Below are 18,730 nucleotides of genomic sequence, written 5' to 3' on the forward strand. Positions count from 1 at the left end.
GAAAAAGGTAACCCAAAAACAATAAACCAATAACAAAACAAAAGGGGGCCGTACTTTCAATTACCTTTCACCCCTCGCGTTCAATTGTGCGTAAGAATTATAAAATTTAATCAACGCATGGAAATTGAACCGCATCATAAATTGAGGGTTGGCTGCCAGCAACAGTTGGTTCGGTTTTGAGTTGAGGGGGGCTAGCAACCATACAACAGTGTTGGGGAGAGTGAAAGGGGGGAGGTTTAACCTTTTTATGCAAATTGATACGCAACGCCCTTAAAGTGTGAGCCTGAAGAGGGGAAATCTGCAGCCACGCGAAGCTGACGCATCTGTCGAGCAGCAGAAACAATTTAATTGACAATTGTTGGTTGTCTGCGGTGACCGCTGGTCGCCATTTGAGACCAAGCACAACATCTGTGCCCAGTAATACGACCACCGCTTAAATGCGTATCCATTCATATTGCAACCCGGACAACGTGTTTGCCCCCATCCCTCCGTAAGCCCCCAAGCACCTCAAAAGCCCCCCATAGTCTATCCACGCCACAGCGAGGGCTCTCATCAATTTATGCGTGGTCGCGTCAAAATTGTTCCTAATGGTTGCGATTTAAGAGGGTGGTGTTTGTCGTACGTGTGAAATGTCTCCTGACATATATACATACATACACACATATTACATAACATTTATGTATGTTTGTAATGCCTGCTGATTTTGTTGGATGTGGCACAGCAGTGTATCCATCATGTAAATCAATTGAATTAGTAGACTTGTAAAATAAATAAATTTGCGAGTGCTATCGAAATGTTGACAAGTAAGTAAAAATAATATAAATAAATGATATTATTTGAGCAGATATTACTTCAGATCGTGTAAGTAATAAAATATACATTTATAAAGAAAGTGATAGTTACTCTGCAACGAGTTCTCAAATTCCAGAGACTAATTAGATACAAATTGAAAATTATTTTATAATTTTAATCTCTAAATATATGTAGGTACTTGTTTAAATGTAATTTTATTCCAAGTTAATTCCAAATTAATTCTAGACAAATCGTCGTTTTATTTCCAATATTAAGCCCATTAAAATTTTCCAAGCTTAATTTAATCAAGTTAACTAGTTCTACCTTGCATTTCATTGCGCTTAAATGCAAAATTGATTAGCTCTCATATATCGCAGGAAAGTACTTTCAGTTTCATGGTAATTTATGCATGGTATGCAGCACGCACACACCCATCACACACACACACGCAAACAAGCATGTGCATTCAGCTACATTTTTTACCTTTAGCTTCTAATCGAATCGGCAAACACCAAAACGTTGCAGCAGCTAGCAATTTCCAACGAAGTTTTAACAAACACACACAAGCGCATTAATAACGCCTTGAATGCGATACACACACACACACACACACATGCAGTTGCCTTGTGTGTTTTGTGTTGTGTTCAAAAGTGTTTGAGAGAAGTTGAAAACAACTCTTTTGGAAGTAGGTAGGAAAACTTGAGGGACAAGCATGTAAATTAACGCTGACAAAGTTGCCACTTGCAACACGGTCAACGTGGTGGCAACAAGTGCTTTACGTAACGAGCTGCCACGCCCACCAGTCCACCAACCCAATTGCATAATTAGCCTAAGCCAAGGGACGTAAATAAAGTGGGAAACTCAATATGCGCGTTAGACGATTAAAGTCTCCCTCACTCTCTCTCTCTCTCTCTAGCGGACTGCCTGCGTGTGTGTGTGTGTGTGTGTATTTTTGCTTAATGGAGCTATGGGCAGCTATTAGAGCCGTTAATTAAGCGTGAGCAAAAAGTTAGTCAACGCTATCGATAAAAAGCCAACAGGCATAGAAATCGATTCGACAGCCTTCACGGATTGAAAACGTGAAACGTCAAAAATCCAATCAAACTGCATCAAAACTTTGCTCACAGATTTGTTAGCATAATTTGCGGCGCCTAATCAAAAAATATCCAGAAGAAAAATGATTTAAAAAAAAAACTTTGCGTAGAAACAAAATACAAAAGTTAGACGGCGCTGCTAAGGAAAAACTTTGTAACTATTCACATACCAAGAAAATAAATCAAATATATAGGACTGATTACGTACTGTTTATTAGTAATATAATAGTTATAAGTATATTATAGTGAAATATGAGTTCGACTTCATAACACAACGACTTATTTCATCGACGCACCGACAACATTACAACTTTTGGGACTCGTGACTTTGACGCTTCACGAACTCGACTCTCTCGTTTTGCTGTTCATCTAGGACTCTTCTTATACGACTAATGATTATGCTGCTGTTAGATCTGTTAACCAGCGTTGCTACCCGATATCACTGTAATCACACTTTAACTACCCGTTATATATACATATTACCCTAACTGAGTTAATGATAAAAATCTACCCATCTGCTTTCAATTAGCACATATTTAAATTTATAATCTGATAATTTCTACAGCACAAAATTGTAAATCCACGGCAAGTTTTTAATTAATAAACCATAACAGTTGACAGATGCGAGTTTAATCTTAATTTTTCTAGATCTGTAAGCCCCAATTCTAAACGTTCCACATTAAATGGGAAAAGATAAAGTCGATTAAAATCGAAATTGGAGTACATTTCGTGCCAACGCAGCACAAAAATTGTAAATTACACTCGGTTCTTGCGTTTGACTCTGCGTTTTCTACTCAAGCAATAGCTGCAGTTGAGTGTGGAAAAGGGGCAATGCGGTGGAGGCTAGGTGGATGGGCGTGACATGCTTCACGGGGTTAGACAAAAATTTAGTGCCAAGCGGTTGCAATTAGGCGAGAAACCGTTGCATACATTATTCTATGGCATTTAATTTTCCGTGTGCAATTAAAATTACGGTTAAGGCAAAGAAATTTGCCAAGCAAGTCTTTTTTTTTTGTGGCTAAAGAAGAGCAAGTTAAGTGGCGAAAGGTCAACATTAATGAGTTGGCTTGCGTTGAGGTCGCTACGCTTAATGGCACACCAAAAAAAAACTTTTTACAATTTCTATGACAACTAAACGCAGCTTAGTTTGAAATTCCAAAACGAACAAAAAAAAAACAAAACAAAACAGATAACAAAGGACAGAATTTTAATAATAAATCTGGCTAATTTTATGAACCTCGACGAACTTGTGCCAATTAAATTAATTGCGGTACTTACCTAAAAAAAGACAACTTCAATTAATTGACGCTGCGTGGATACATGAAAAAAGAGGACGAGAAAATGAAAACTTCATTAAAAAAGTTAGCGAATCATATTAAAAATGCATAAGGAAATTAACCATATAAAAAACATTTTTAAAGTCAGATACCCGCAACACCCTCCCCTCACCGCTTACCGTGCCAATTCCCACTGCGAAAACAATGTTTTTTATGCATTTTTTAAGAGCATAATTACAAAACTGTCTTTTTTGCACCGAGAACAGACAAATGGCCAACTCCCGAAATGGCAGCCATTTCATGGCTAATGGCAGCTGAATGGAACGTAAAACAGGCAGACCCCAAATTGTACACCACGCCCAAAATAAGTCCCCCCACAAAAGTTACAAAAAGTATCTCAATACCCGCATATCTATGGCAAATGGCAAGCATATTAAAAATTACAAGGAGACAACGCCAAACGACAAAGGACAAAAATGTCCACAAGCGACACACAAAAAATAAAAAAACATAAAATAAAAGCCGAATTTGATATATCCTGGCTAACATTTTAACTTAATTGGTAATACAGTAAGTTAGTTAGTTAAATTATGATAAACATAATTTCGATAGTTATGATATCAAAGCTTTTTTCTTTAAAAATTGCTGTTATCATTGTTTATAAAATATACCAGACACCTACATATTTTATTCATTTCTTAACAATAGAAATCTTTCCCATCTGCTAGCGCAAAAAACAAACAACCTTGAAAGCCAAAAGTTAAAATTCATCAATGACAATGCAAAGGATGTTGATTTTTATCATCCACTGTGCTCCCGCCTTCCCTTCCTGCCCCACTGGGCTGATGAGCTAACGCTAATGTTACGAGATATAAAAAGTGTCGCTTCTTTTTTCATTATTGACACCCCAAGCATTAATGTGAAAAGTGGAGAGAATTTTTTAGCTGCCGCAATCGAAGCTATTTATAGCGTCTGCCGCGAGGCAAGGTTTTTTTATGCCAGGTAACGTTTATCTTTTTTTTTTTTGAGCTTATAGCCAAAAAATATATAATTCAATGTAAATTTTATGTAGAATTTAAGTTTTTATGACGTTGGGGCAAATTTAAGTCGTAAATTATTATGGAACAAGCGCCTTAAAAATCGGTGACATTTCAACGTCTTTCTAAATTGCTGTTATAAGCTAAACAAAATGAATGTTTATTTCATTTGACTGCATTTTCAGTAAATTTACAATTACAATTAATGACGACCGAAATAAATAATTGAAGTCTAAAATAATTGAATAGTCAATTATGATAAACTTTAATTAACTGCAAATCAATTTGACCCAATTAATTATGAAAAACAAAAGCAACACAACATGTAATACACTTTAGGCAGGACTCGCTTTGTTCCCAGTTAACTTGGTCAAGTTGGTCAAGTTTGAAGCCTAATCAGAGCAAATCAGACACAAGCTGTTCATTAGGGCTCTCTGCATAATCAGATTAATATCTTTGCCAGGCAAGATGCAAGCCAAAATTTAAAATATGAATCAAGTGCATGAAATTCACCTGAATTAATTCAACAGTGTGTCAAAGGGCTTCTTTTTTTAAGTTTTCGTAATAGAGGGAAACGAAGAAAGAAAGAAGAGAAAGCAGTTGAGATAGGTAAGCGGATAGCGGCGAAGCTTTCGACCTTCTGCTAAAGAAAAACACTAATTGGCCATTGGCCAAAATGAGCTCAATTTAAAGCAGCGCAAATCATAAATATAAATTCAAAAGCCTGCACCTCAAGCAAAAAACAAAGCAGTCTGGAACCACTGCTTTAAAGGTTATTCACTTTTTAACTGAATAAATAGGTACAGCATAAATTAAAAACAATTCAAGCGAAGTAAGGCACTTAAAAATCAAGAATTTGTTTGCAAATAGTGCAAATAAATTGCCTAATGGAAATTGTGATGAAAATGTAAATAGAAAAAAAGAAAAAAAGAACTGGGAAACGTTAAATTAAATGAAATAAAGCAAATTTGTGCTTTAAGCAATTAAAACCGAATCGGAAAACTTTGTTTAACTCCAACCCAGAAGAAAAATAACAGAAACAACAAAAAGATGTAAAATCCTTTTGGTTGACATTTAAAATGTCACTTGAAGTGTTTATCTTGAGATAAACACAGCTGCACAACAGACCCATTTATATTCCAAGCTCACATTGCCCAATCGCCTTAATTTCATTTTGAGCGGGCAACACTTCGTGGTGGCAATTTGGGCCGATGTTTGCATTAATGTCACATATGCGTCATAACTGCGAAGTCTATGTATATGTATATGTATATGTATATGTATATGTATATATATATATATATATAAATATGTATGTTAAGATGGGTAGTGCTGTCTGTTTAGAGGATAAGACGAGTATCAAATTCCAGCTAATTATGCATGCAAATTCATTTAAAGCCATTGTTAAATTTCTGTTTGCCTTAAAGATATGTCAAGCTGCACAACAAACAGCTGAACAAGTGGAAAAGGGGACTTTAAAGCGAGCATGTACGTGCATGTGTGTTCAAGTATTTGTTTGTGGAATATTTGCAAAGTTTCAAGACCAGATATTGGCTTGAGTTATGAAACTCTTAGATATGCTTGAAGATTCAACTTAAATTTTAAATAACTATTTTTTGTTTACCATATCTTCCGTCATCACTTCGTTCCTTGATATAATTCCTATTTATAATTCTGCATCGCCTTTTTTTCACAAATTTCGAAATTCCTTCATTATGCGTCCTTCTTGCTTCCCGTTTAGCCGCAGGCCTCACTGGGCTTGGGAGCAAGCAAGCAGTTAATACTTATTTTGCCGTTTTTTCCCATTATCACTTTTCTTTTCCTGGCTCCCCTAGTCTGCTCTAAATGAATAAAATAAAAAACACTGGCAAAGTTTGCGCTTAAATTGGTTTTTTTTTTTTAAATCATTTGTGTTATATCAAAATTTGTATGCTCTTAAAAATCCTGAGCTCATATTATTTAAAAATAACAAAAAGCCCATATATAAAGAAGAAATAGCTAGCCATGCAATAAATCTTGCAGTTATTGTTTTATGGCTTGCTTTGGGGCACAAGTTTTCTTCTTTTTTTTTTTTGGCCGGGGTGTAACTCAATATATTTTGAATAACATACTGTAAACTTGTGCCCCAAGTGCTTTGGCCACTTGAAAATGTTTCAAAATTTGCTGCAAAAAGGTAACGAAGCATTAAATTGAAACCGCCCTTCTACAAAAAGTTACTTACCTTAAGCCTATGTACATTTATACATTTTTTTGTTTTTGTTTCTTTTTATTTGCTTAAACTTTTGCTAAAGCATTATTATTATTTTGTTTGCATTATTGTTACTTGTTCGGGTAGGCTGGGCATGAAATGTGGTACAGGTAACGTCGATGAAAACAAGCTCAGCTTAAATAAAATAAAAACAACATATTTGCTTGAAATGAGCTAAAGTTTAAGCTTGCCTTTTATGGGCCAAAAAAGTTATTGTTTTTTTTTTTTTCTCATTGGAAGTTGTGGCATACGCGTTTCCCTTGAGTAAGAGAATTTTATAATATGTTGCTATTTAAAATATTACAAGATTAATTACATTAAAATCGCTTATAAAGCCAAAGCAAGATCTCACTCAAGTAATTCATATTGTTTAATATTCAACATTCCAAAACTAACATTTTCTTTGCTAAAGCATTTTCATAAATATTTCTTGTCAAAGACATCAACAAATATTTAAATAAATATTTGTATTTAATTAAAGCACATCAAGGCTCGAGGCGATGAATATAAAGTGCCAACAGTTTTGGAACCGCACAGAAACCAATGACAAAATTTGCCGAGCAAAGCCACAGACAATTATGCTCGGTCTGGCCAATAGCTAAAGCTTTTTGGGGCCAACATTCAAACTCGTCTAAATAATTATTTGCTGTTGCCTAATTTTAGGGAGCAAGCGCATCAAAGCCTCAAAACCCATTTGCCAACAACTTGATTTGCAAACTCCTAAGCCTTTGGGGCTTTATTAAACCTGCTTAGTATTTAGTTTCGACACTGGATGACCACATCGACCAACGAGCCAGAAAATGCAGCTGTAGCCGACTTCTACGCCACATCCCCGAAAATAATAATAATAATAATAATAATTTACTACCAGATCCAATGCCACAAAATACATGCAGGCGGCAAAGGCAAAGTTTGGTTCTGGCCAGTCCCAAAAGACATCCATTGTTGTGCCGTGGGTGTTGTGGGTGGTGAATGTGGGCGAAACACCAAGTGGGACCCATTAAAATGTTGCTTAATTAGCAGTAGTAGTAGTTGCGGACAGTTGTTTTGTTTGCACAAATATTTGTGAGTTGAAAGTTTGGGGAAATAATGCTGCAATGCTGCACTCAGCAAGCTGTTTTCAAATTAAATATGCTGCTTAATTTGAAAAGTTTGGAAAAGATATATTTGACGGAAAGATTGCAAACTAACGCCTTGAAGTACCAACTAATCTAAGGAAAGAAGCAAACATTTATTTTTGGAATTTTTCATAATTTTCATTTCAGGCCGTTCTCAAGAGACAATTTGAAGGTATTTTCAATGGGGATTACAATATTTGTAAGCCAGTCTTAAAGCGATTTTTAAACACAATTACACAGTGCAAGACTTACTATTTGTCCGACTATTTTACAGAATGGCAAGTCTCTCAGACATTCTCCTAATCAACAAAGAGAATTTGTATGCCCAAAACCAACATTCAATTTGCACACTTTGAAGTTTCAGACCAACAGACACAAAGGGAGAGAGAGAGAGAGAGAGAGAGAGAGAGAGAGAGAGAGAGAGAGAGAGAGACAGAGTCGATTGGATTACGCGTCAGTAGTACTAGGCATGTTGGACTTCATTAACTCAAAGAAATGGCGAATTGCACACGTTCATTAGGATAAAGCAGGGTCCACATATGAAAAGTGTTCAGCTCAAAAAACACGACTAGAAAACTATGCAGGATGTGCAATTAAATGCGGCCGAGCAGTCTAAAACAAGAAAAGCCGCAACCAACCAACCAACCAGCCAACAGGCAAAACGAACGACTCGTCGAGGCAGTCAACTTAAATTTGATTATGTGCGCGGCAATGCAACCTCAAAACGAAACGACATGCAACACACAAACACATGGACACACACACCAACACACATGTTTACACAGTAAAAAACAAAAAAAACAAAAAAGGGAAATGGGTTCCAATTGAGATACTGACGGTGTTAATGAGTATGCATGCAAATTAAATGAAAAAAAAACCAAAGTGGAATTTTTCTTGGTAGAGCAAAGTAAAGAAAGTGATGTCAAGCTTAAATAATGTTGTGTGTATTTATTAAAAATCAGAAAGGATTTCGATTGCATTTGAACTACTTAATTTTAGTAATTAAAAATCAAAAAGTAAACTTGAGTGGTATATTTTAAAAACAGTTTAATGTACTGAAAAATAATACCTCTATACAACTGAATATATGGCTCTCGGTTTTATTAAATATACTACACAATTTTGTACTGTGTATTTAGAACTATATACGAGGCACAAAATCTGTTGACGATGAGTTCAAAATGATGCAGTTGCATAGTTGTTGGCTGCAGCAGCAGCTGCTGAGGCAATTTTCTTTGCATTTTATGCAAACAAACCAACTAAACGAAAGAGCCAAACTCATCCAGAAGCACACCCACCACACACACACCCACCACACACACACACAACCGAAAACCACATCGCTTCAGCCCTTTTTGTGAGGATGGCACGCTACGTAACGAACGGTTAAATGTTTTCATTTTCATGCCTTTATGGCTTCTTCTGCCGCCGCAATGTTTATGACGTTAGGAAACACACAAAATGTATTTAATTAAATAAATGCGAGTGTGAGTGAATGTGTGCGAGTGAGTGTGCTTCGAGTGTATGCTGCACTCATTTTTGGGCTCTAATTGAATTGCAGGCACTGTTGAAATGAGTAGACTAATGTGTGTGTCTGTGCGAGTGTGCGTGTGTGTCACATCCCAGCTGCAAGGCAAATGGTAGTGTCAGGTGCGCCACGTCCGCAACTATGCAATGCAAATTCATTTTAATTACAAAATCCAATTTATGCATCTATTTTTATTTATTTTTTTTTTTATCGTGCTGCAAGCAACAGACAGCAGATCATAATGAAGTTCTTGGTACTCATCAAGTGGATTGGGAGAAAAACATGTTAAAGCACTTTTAACGATTTGCAAACACACATTTTTCATGTTGCCGAACAGCTGTCAAACGTATATGTGAAGACCTCTCATGTTGTCGTTGTTATCGCACTTTCGTATTGGTCATTTAAATGGAAACGATAACAAAATGACACACATCAATGCCAAATGGCAATGGCAATGGCAATGGCAATGGCAATGACAATATCAATTACAAAACATTTTACAAGTGACATTTACATAGATAGACAACAACAGCATAGTCGCTTGCAATTTAATTAGTATTAAACTGATTGGCAATTGCTGTTGTGTTTAGATAAGCAAAAGAGTGCTCAATCTAAAAGTGTAGACTAAGCACACGACTTGATTATCATTATTACATTATATTTATACACAGTATAGACAGTTTCAGCTAGTATAAAATGCATTCTATGGAAAATATATGAACAAAATGTATCTAAGTAATCTACATTGAGGATATTTCTCTCTTCCTTTAACTGAAATTCATGTAAAAATTCCAACGCAAAATATTTTACATCTGTTGAGGTAAAAGTCGACTTTTAAAGTATTAACTGGAGACTTTATATTTTTAAAAAATCAGATTCAAAATAATGCCCAATTGGTGTTAGCATAAATATATATGTAATATACATTTTTAAAAAGAACTTTGTTATATGAAAATATGATTTCAAACATGCCCAAAAATGTACGTAAAGCGTAGCGGAAACTGACATGGCCAACAAGTCCCTGGGCTCAAGTTGATTTTGTGCTAGCAGCAGACAGACAGATTTTTAAATGCAACAAATCCCTTGCATACATTAAGGCTGACAAAACTTTTACTAGGCAGACACAGCCAAGAGGCAAAAGCCAGGCAACCAGAGTGAACAGCCGATGCTCTACCAGGGAGTGGAGAGGAGTGCAGTGGAGTGTGGAGCTGTTAAGGGTCAGGCCGCTTAGACAAACAAAACACTACACCGCATGTACACATAAAGAATTTCAATTTGAGTGGCATTCATTGTCTAACGTTGGCCAAATCTCTCGCTCTCTCTCTCTCTCTCTTTCTGACTCTCTCTTGGCCAAACCATTGTTGTTGCATGCAGTTAGGTGTTGCAGGCACGTACGCATACAACAACACCACAGAAACACACTATTTATGTTTAAATTGAATCCAAAATAGGGAGAGAGAGAGAGAAAGGGAAGCGAGAGGTTGAAGCCACTGCAACTCAGCTGAAGTCCAGCAGATTAATGTCGAGTCACGCAGGCATCACTGAGAGAGGAACAGGGAGAAGCACAGAGAAGAGCACTCGAGGCTTGATTGTGTTTTAATTTAATTTGGAAGCAAGCGAAACATGGCAGGCCACTAAGCTCTACGCGATATCGCGCTGCTCATCTGTGCATACCTCTTGAATAAAACAGAGCGGGTATTGTAGACTGCAAGCTGCTAAGCTTTAGTAAAAATAAACTAGAAAACTACTTTTGAATTTAAATTATTCTTAAGCCAGCTTTAGCCAACTCCGATCAAAGTAACTTACACATCCTTCCAACTACATTACAAACCTCGATTAATCAACAAGTTCTTCATCATTCTTTTTACTGGGTATCTCTTTACTGCTAAATTCGTTCCTTTCATTTATATTTGTCTTATCTTGCATATTTTAAGTGATCCCGTTCGCTTTTTTCAGGATTAAGCGCGGAAATGAATGCGAGTGTATAAGCATGGCTATAGGATAAGAATGAAGTCATTAATTGCTGTGCGATTTACCCATTACGTGCGTGGCATAAAATCACCTCGGCAAACAGCTATCTATGCGTATAATTATAATGGTGAAAAATAGAACTGTTTGTATATGCAGCCAGACACACATAAATACCGATAAGCAAACACAGCTGACCCAGACTGTAAGCCACAGCCATTAGCTAGTCATTACATTGATAAACATCGTGCAGCTTAGTGTGAAAATTTGAAATAATGGTCGTATGTGTGTGAGAAGTGGAGGGTGTTGTGTGGGCGATGTCAGCAGGTGAAGGTATTTGCGACCAAATGCCACTTTTATGATGATTATCCAGCGGCATACAGGGTATCAGCAGAAAAAAGAAAAAGGGTTTAAATCAAACACAAGGCAGATTTGCATAAAATTCTGAGAATTACTTTTTTGTCATTTGTCGATAATGTAAAATAAAATTAAGTAAAAACATCATTAAGATAAAACTTTCATTAAATTTATGTTGCTTTCCCAAGAAAGAAAGACAGCAAAACGTTTACCTTTTAACTAGGACACCCATTATGTTTAACAAAAAATTCCCTTTACGTTGATGCACAAACACACTGACACACTCACACACACAAACACACTCGCACACAGACAGACAACATTAAGTTTAAAGAAATAGGGTCAAACTGTGCCACGACGCAACGGTAAAGCGATGGGGCGTATTAAAGGTAAATGTGAAAAGATGACTAAAAGATAAAAGATAAGCATAAATCAGTTCATAAAGCAATTACGCTGCAAACGCTGCAATAAGAAGGGCAGTCGCTTGGCCAACTTAAATCTCATAAAAAAAATAAATGGAAGCCTAGCGCCAGAAAAGAGAGACAGCAGTCAAGCAGAATGATAAGGGGCAAACATTAATGAGACTACTCAGCAGAGTACATTATGATTGATAAACTGGCAGCGCAGTCAATATGAAAGGAGGCAAAAAACCAAGGAAACCAACGAGACAAAATTGCAGCTGCAAAATTGTGACAAATTTAACCAAACGAAAAGGAGAAATGAGAGGCAGAAGCAGAGAGCCAGAGAATGAAGACATAATGTGCATGTCAGCGTTAGATAAGAGTGTCTGGGCAAACAAAATGGCAACGCCAAAACGCGCCACCAACAAAAATGGTGTCGGGCAAAGAAATTGTTTTTGCCTGCGTGGAGGCCGCGTTGAAATGAGTAACTTATTCAATTATTTATGATTCAGCATGGTGCAAAATGCTCGACTTACTCATTTTAATGCCACATCGTCAAGCCTAATTGGAAATTATGTGCGGCACGACAAGTTCCAATGGGAAGCGGGGCGTCAAAAAAAATTAAGTGAAGCAAGACCTTAAATTAAGACATTCAAATGAGGTGTGTGTAGAGGAGAAAAGAAAATTAATAAGCACCCTTTAAATAGAAATTGCTAAGTAAACAATAAAAAAAAAACAAATGTGGTGCGATGGAAGCAGATGAATGGTTATCAAAATGCTGTGAAGAAAAATCTACAAAGTTTAGTTTAACGCAGATGGGTCAAAGAAGAAAAAATCTCGGTTAAGTCAAAAAAAAATGAGGTCAATATAATTTAAATGCAAACTAAAATATATACTACCAATAAAAAGTCATAATACAATCTAAAGGAGTTTATTGATACAATGTCACATGAAAGCTAATCGACTGTATAATTTGTAAAGCGAATTAACTCGAAAGTTTATGAATAAAGGTTTCCGGTTGCCATCCATTGGCAAAAGAGTGTTTGACATGCTGCGGTTCCTGATGCCATTTGCCAAAAGAGCTTTACTTAACATTTTCAGCTTGTCATGCGGTCGGGTCAAGGTTCAGCACAGCAATAAAGACTGTTCATAATTTAGCAGCTGACTAAAGTTCGCTTAGGTTTAGGAAATGCTTTTGTTTGAAATGAACGCCAAGGGGGCGTCTGGAGGAATTGCGGTGGGCATCGAAGCCATGGAAGGGAAGTGGCAGCTGTCAAGTGTACCGTAAAGTGCCTGGCAAGACCGCAAAGTGTTGAAGTGTTGGGTTTTGGGTCAACTGTGTGACATGTTTTTGAAAAGGCAAATGTTTATGAATTATGTGGCGTGTGGCAATAGTTAGTTAAGTGCTGGATAAACAGTTCTTAACATGCAAGACAAAATAGTGGATGTTTGCTTTAGTTAGTGATCCATCTTAATTTGAAGACAGTGTTTTAATCGCGATTTTACATTGAAAGAGTTTGAAGTAAATCTATTAGATCAAGTTGACCATCATTTATTATTTAAAGCCTTTTTGAAATTTGTTTATTTAAAAAATAATGTGTTCTGTATTTGAGAAACCTGTAAAATGTTCAATAGCTTTTTAAACAGACTTCAAAATGCATGCACTTTTATTCAAAAATATGAAAAAAAAATTTGGTGCTATATTTTCATAAAGCATCAAAAGTTAACCAACAGCATAAATTTACATGAACCGTTTAAAAACTCGCAACAAATGAATGCAGTCAATCTAAATTTCTTTCGCACAATAAACTAACAATCAATTTAATATTGCCAAATACTAAATATCTAAAAATCTTCACACAACAAAATGCGCTGAAAACCTTTGCAAATTGTTTTAATTTTGCGCTCAACCAGGAAACAAAGCACGGATATAAATATATAATCCAGCACCGCCAGAAAAATAGGCCGCAATAAAAACAGTACAAAAAATAAACAAATGGGAAAAAATACAATAGCAGAGAAAACATCATCATTGACGACGACAAGCAGTGAAACCCCAGGAAACGCAGAGCCCGCAACGCAATTTGTTAATGGAAATTCAATTGAATTGGAAAACTAAATAAATATAAATTTCCAGCACGCAGGTAAATAAATAAAGAGCAAGGGCGCATCAAATCAATAATAAAATGTATCGCAAAATGAAATTTATTGCTATCCTGTAACAGTTGTTAAGGTTTGGAATAGTCAATATGCTGACTTTGTATCTGTTTATCATAATAATATATATTTAAACCCATAATATTAATAAATTATACATTCGACTAATTAAATACATAAATTAATGTCAATTAATATCTTATTACAGGGTAACTGCTGTTTTAACACTTCCTTTGCAAGTCTTCTGATTACCATTATATATTTATCGATTTCAGTTTTTAATTTACTTAATTAGCATATTTATATTTATGTAAACAACTGCAATTATCTGATGAAGAAATAATAATTTTTAATTCAGCTTTGGCCTTGGCTTGCAAATTTAATTGAATTGCCAAGGTTTCATAACTGTTAATAAATGTGACGAGAGCTCTTTGAATATAGTATTCTATATTAAAGTAAATTTTTTAAACTTTTATTAGTAATGACTCAAAATTGGTAACTGCATTATCTAAAATTGTTTGCTAAGAATTGTACTGCATTTTAAAATGCAACTTGAGCGAATTTTAACTTAAGAACTCCACAGTTGACCATCACCCATTCACACATTCATTCACAGCCCAACCATTCACAATATGAATCCATTGAGGTTTCGAGCAGCTGTCATAACATATTTTCTCAATAAACCTTTATATGATGGTTCTTTATTTTTGTACTTCTTTTCTGCCAATTGCTCAATAACACAATACTTGTCTCAAGAGACAAGTAAGAATAACAGCTACAAGCAAGTGACGAACATTCAGTCAATCAGTCAATCAGTCAGTCAGTCAGTCAGTCATGTCAATACTGAGCGTGCAGCTAGAAAACCTGCTTGAGGGCCAAAACAAAACAAATATTGCTATGGTTATTGTTGTAGAGTCAATACTGTTCAATAACTTTCACATTCATATATATATATATATATTTATATAAATATGTGTGCAATAAAAATAAAGAAAACATTTTAGCGCCGAAGGTTGTGCAAAATGGTTGCCATTTTACAGTATCCATAAACCTTTTCTTTTTATTATTATTATTCCGTTTTTATATTTTTTTAGTTGTGGGTATATTTATTGTTATTGTTATAGTGTTGTGGCGCATAAATTGTTGATGTTATTGTTATTTTCATAGTGCAGCGCGTAGTGCTCGTAAGCGCTCAACCAATGTAAAATACGGAATACCCTTAACGAAAAGGTGCAACGGAATATATTCGGATTGTTATAGAAAAAGCCAAAAATTGATCAATTAATTTTGAAAGTGATACAAATATTGTAAAAATCCTTAAGAAATCCCTTTTTGAGCTTGTTACAAAAATTGACCCTTCACTTAACCTGTTCCCGATTGTACCACTTCGCGTGTTAGGTCAGGCATATGAAAGCCGCACTTGATTGCCTTGACTTGGTCAATTGCTGTTTGGTATTTAATTTTGTTTATCATTCGCAGAGCTGAAGCATTGCCACACACAACATTGCAAGACAATATTTTATTTGCACGTTTCAGCTATGAATAACCACTAGTTTGTTTGCCACATCGTGGTCAATCTATGTATATATAAAGTGATACGTATTGATATAGCTGACCCGCATGGCAATCGCTACGAGGTCGCAACTGCCAAATGAAACCCAGGAGGACAGCCCTCGGTTGTCAGTTGGTAGCCATATTTATTATTGTAACGAACAACAAAATGGTTCCACAGGATTTGTGTTTCTGTCTATCCACCTGTCAGCTCAAGGCTGTTTAATTAGAGTACGTGAGCTCAAGCACCAATAAGCTGGTGCCTCAAATTTAATGGGAGTCTAACAAATAATTTAATGTTCAACAGTCCACAGGATATTTGATTTTTGGTCATCAATCATCTAAATCAATCAAGCAACAAATTAATTAGACTATTTATAACCACAAGAACACCACAGAAAATGCACACATATTTGTAGAAAAACAATAATGCAGCCACAAAAAAAAACAATTTTCCATTCCAAGCCATCGAATACGAGATACCCTGTATTCTAAAGATTATTGAATGTCATATTCAATATTAAAAGATTAATCCAATTGTAGTTACACAAAATCTGGAACAAAATTGAAATTTAAAATAAATGGTCCGACAAATATGATTGTACAGATTTGGATGTATAAGTATAAAAAAAATCGAACAAAAATCAAGCATACGACATGTGTGTGACACACAAAAGCCAACAAAAACCTGAAAGAGAGAGACAGCAAAAAACAGGAACAACAAAAAAGGCAAAGAAAAACAATCATTTTACTTTAGTGCTGACTTACTGACAAGCAGCATGAAAATTTCCAGTTCAGTGCAGTCTGCTGCTGCTGCTGATGCTGCTGCCTCCCCAAACTGCTGCTGGTATCCCCCATTTTTATTTGCAAAGAAAACATTTATGTAAACTTTATATCATAAGAATTTCATTGTGCATTGCCTGCATGTCTATCTGTCTCTCTGTCTCTCTGTCTGTCTGCATATCTTTATGCTCGAGTTTGTTTTATAACAACTGCAAGAAAACGACATTTGCCAATATGTTGCAGACCGGCAGAGTCCTGCACGGATGCTAGGTTCGTCCTTGTCATCGGGTCGTGTGCCCGTTGCTTGGCCCTATAATTTGTGTGTCATCTATTGAATTGCCAGCTTTTTACTTGCCAGCTTCGTTTATTTGTAGTTTATCACTGACTCGACATTGGCTTCGACTATCTGACAATTTGTGTGTTTTCACCCATTAGTCTCCACTGCTCGCAAACATGCCCATTATTTTCATACAACTCTTTCTAATACTTGTCCCGTTAATAGAATAGAGACGTTTCATTGCACCAATAAATTACTTTTAAATATTATTTGGTCCTATGGTTTTTAGTTGGTTTTAATAATCGGGGAATTGGGTTTTAAATTAATATTAATTTGAAGTAACTTTTAAATTGTTTACCTCTAGAGTCGAAATACTTGTGTACTGCCTATTATTTTTGATGATTCGATTTAATATTTATATTTGATGTAGTCCAAAAAGTATGCCACATATTTTTAAAATGACATTAAATAAATGTAATTATAGTTTTTCATTTTGTATTTTGGGCCTGGCATTATAATGGTTATATTTTTGCTTGCCAGCTGCACTTTAATAGAAAGCTTTAATACCCATTTCCAATTCGATGGACCCTTTCAACTTTTACCTGTGCTTATTTGTGGCCAATGGTAATTCACATAATTCTCATTCCCATTGCTACTTTTTCAATCTGCAAATCTCTTTTGGGCTCATTTCCATAACGGACCACACACAGCTCTTTCGGAAAATTATTTGAGTGTTCTGCGGAAGGATTTCCATAACAAACATCAACCTGGGACAGTTTTTAGCGCACGTTTGCCATTTTCATGTGTACATCCAGACTAAAATATATTGATAAGCCAGTTGTGCCCCAGTTGGCAACGCAAATCAAACCCACCCACAAGGTTCACCCCACTAGGCACAGGGGAGGTTGGGAAACAACCAACAACGAATTCCTGTTGGCTGCAGCCGAAGCTTACATATTTGGCCATTCCACCTGGCCAGGCTTCGTGGCCATGACCAAAACCAACAAAATATGTGGCCAATTATAGGAAAAACAGACGTTTTTACGTGCAGTTTGTTTTCGGTTCGGTTTGCCTCTTTATGGTTGCCTTTATTTTTTTGTTTTGTGGGCCAACTGGCTACTAATTTATGGCTAGAAATGGCTACTGGCTCTTTTTTGGGGTCTATGTTTGTTGTGTCTAATCATTAGCCATTATTCATTTGCGATTCGCTTAATCGCCGCTGGGTTTGCTCCTTTGAAATACTGCACACATGCAACATTTGGTTTGTAGATTAGTTAAAACAAAGTACATGAGTTAAATACCGTTCATCCGGCAAAGAATTAGAATGAGATTTCAAAGCAAATATTTCAAATTAATGTCAAATACAGAATAATATACCAAAAAAGGACCAATCATGCCCAAATAAATTATATATATTTTTTATTAACTTCACCTTCAGCTGTCACTAGACGCTTCACTCGACATAATTGAATGCTTATGATATTTATTGGTATTCCTGATATGCGAAACCCTGAAGCAATACACTTAAAATGTATCAAAGGGGATTTTGGCATATCTGACATAGAGCATAGCGCTTCAGTAAAAAAAAAAATAAATATAAATCTGGCACGTGCGGGATGCGCAAAAAAAAAAAAAAAAGTAAAAGACAAAAGCCCTAAACGCCAAATACTTTTAGCGTGCCATCATGTTAGAGATCCGTTGCTGACAATGACAAATGGCAACGAAGCCTGAACGACTATAAGATATTCTGTAATCAAAACGTTAAAGTTCTAAGGATATAAACATCAAAATAAGTTAGTTTATGAATTAGAAATTATGGGGTTAAATTATTACTACTACTTAAATTGGAATTTTTTAAAATTCTTTTTTTTAGCCAATACCATTAGCTTGAATGTCTTAATAAAATAAAAGCTCGACATGGATTGGTGCGGTTACTAAAGCTTCAACAAAAGAATATATGCCGACTTTAACTTTAAGTTAAGTATTCTTTGAACACATGTTATTTAACGCATAGGGTATAAGTGTAAACAAAAACAATGGCAATGGTGTTGGCATCGCTGGCGGCAGCACGAAAAACTAAAAATCGCATTTTCATGTGTTTTTTTTTTTTTTTTAAAGACGACACTCAAAATGGTAGATGGG

The 18,730-nt window shown here is 35.7% G+C and overlaps 1 protein-coding gene across 3 annotated transcripts in view; it reads right to left on the reverse strand.

The window, feature by feature from the left end:
* The window catches only part of LOC6563522 (furin-like protease 1), a 163,956-nt gene that overhangs the window by 85,314 nt on the left and 59,912 nt on the right, over positions 1 to 18,730 (reverse strand). For 2 of the 3 annotated variants that reach the window (XM_032737698.1, XM_032737701.1), the window contains exon 3: positions 3,165 to 3,194. The exons of the other annotated variant lie outside the window; for it this stretch is intronic. The gene's annotated coding sequence lies outside the window, so the exon portion shown is untranslated. The remainder of the gene's footprint in view (positions 1 to 3,164; positions 3,195 to 18,730) is intronic. 3 annotated transcript variants of the gene reach the window in all.

This window comes from Drosophila grimshawi, unplaced genomic scaffold (assembly GCF_018153295.1).
Source record: "Drosophila grimshawi isolate 15287-2541.00 unplaced genomic scaffold, ASM1815329v1 contig_311, whole genome shotgun sequence".
In the NCBI taxonomy this organism is placed as follows: Eukaryota; Metazoa; Arthropoda; class Insecta; order Diptera; family Drosophilidae; genus Drosophila; species Drosophila grimshawi.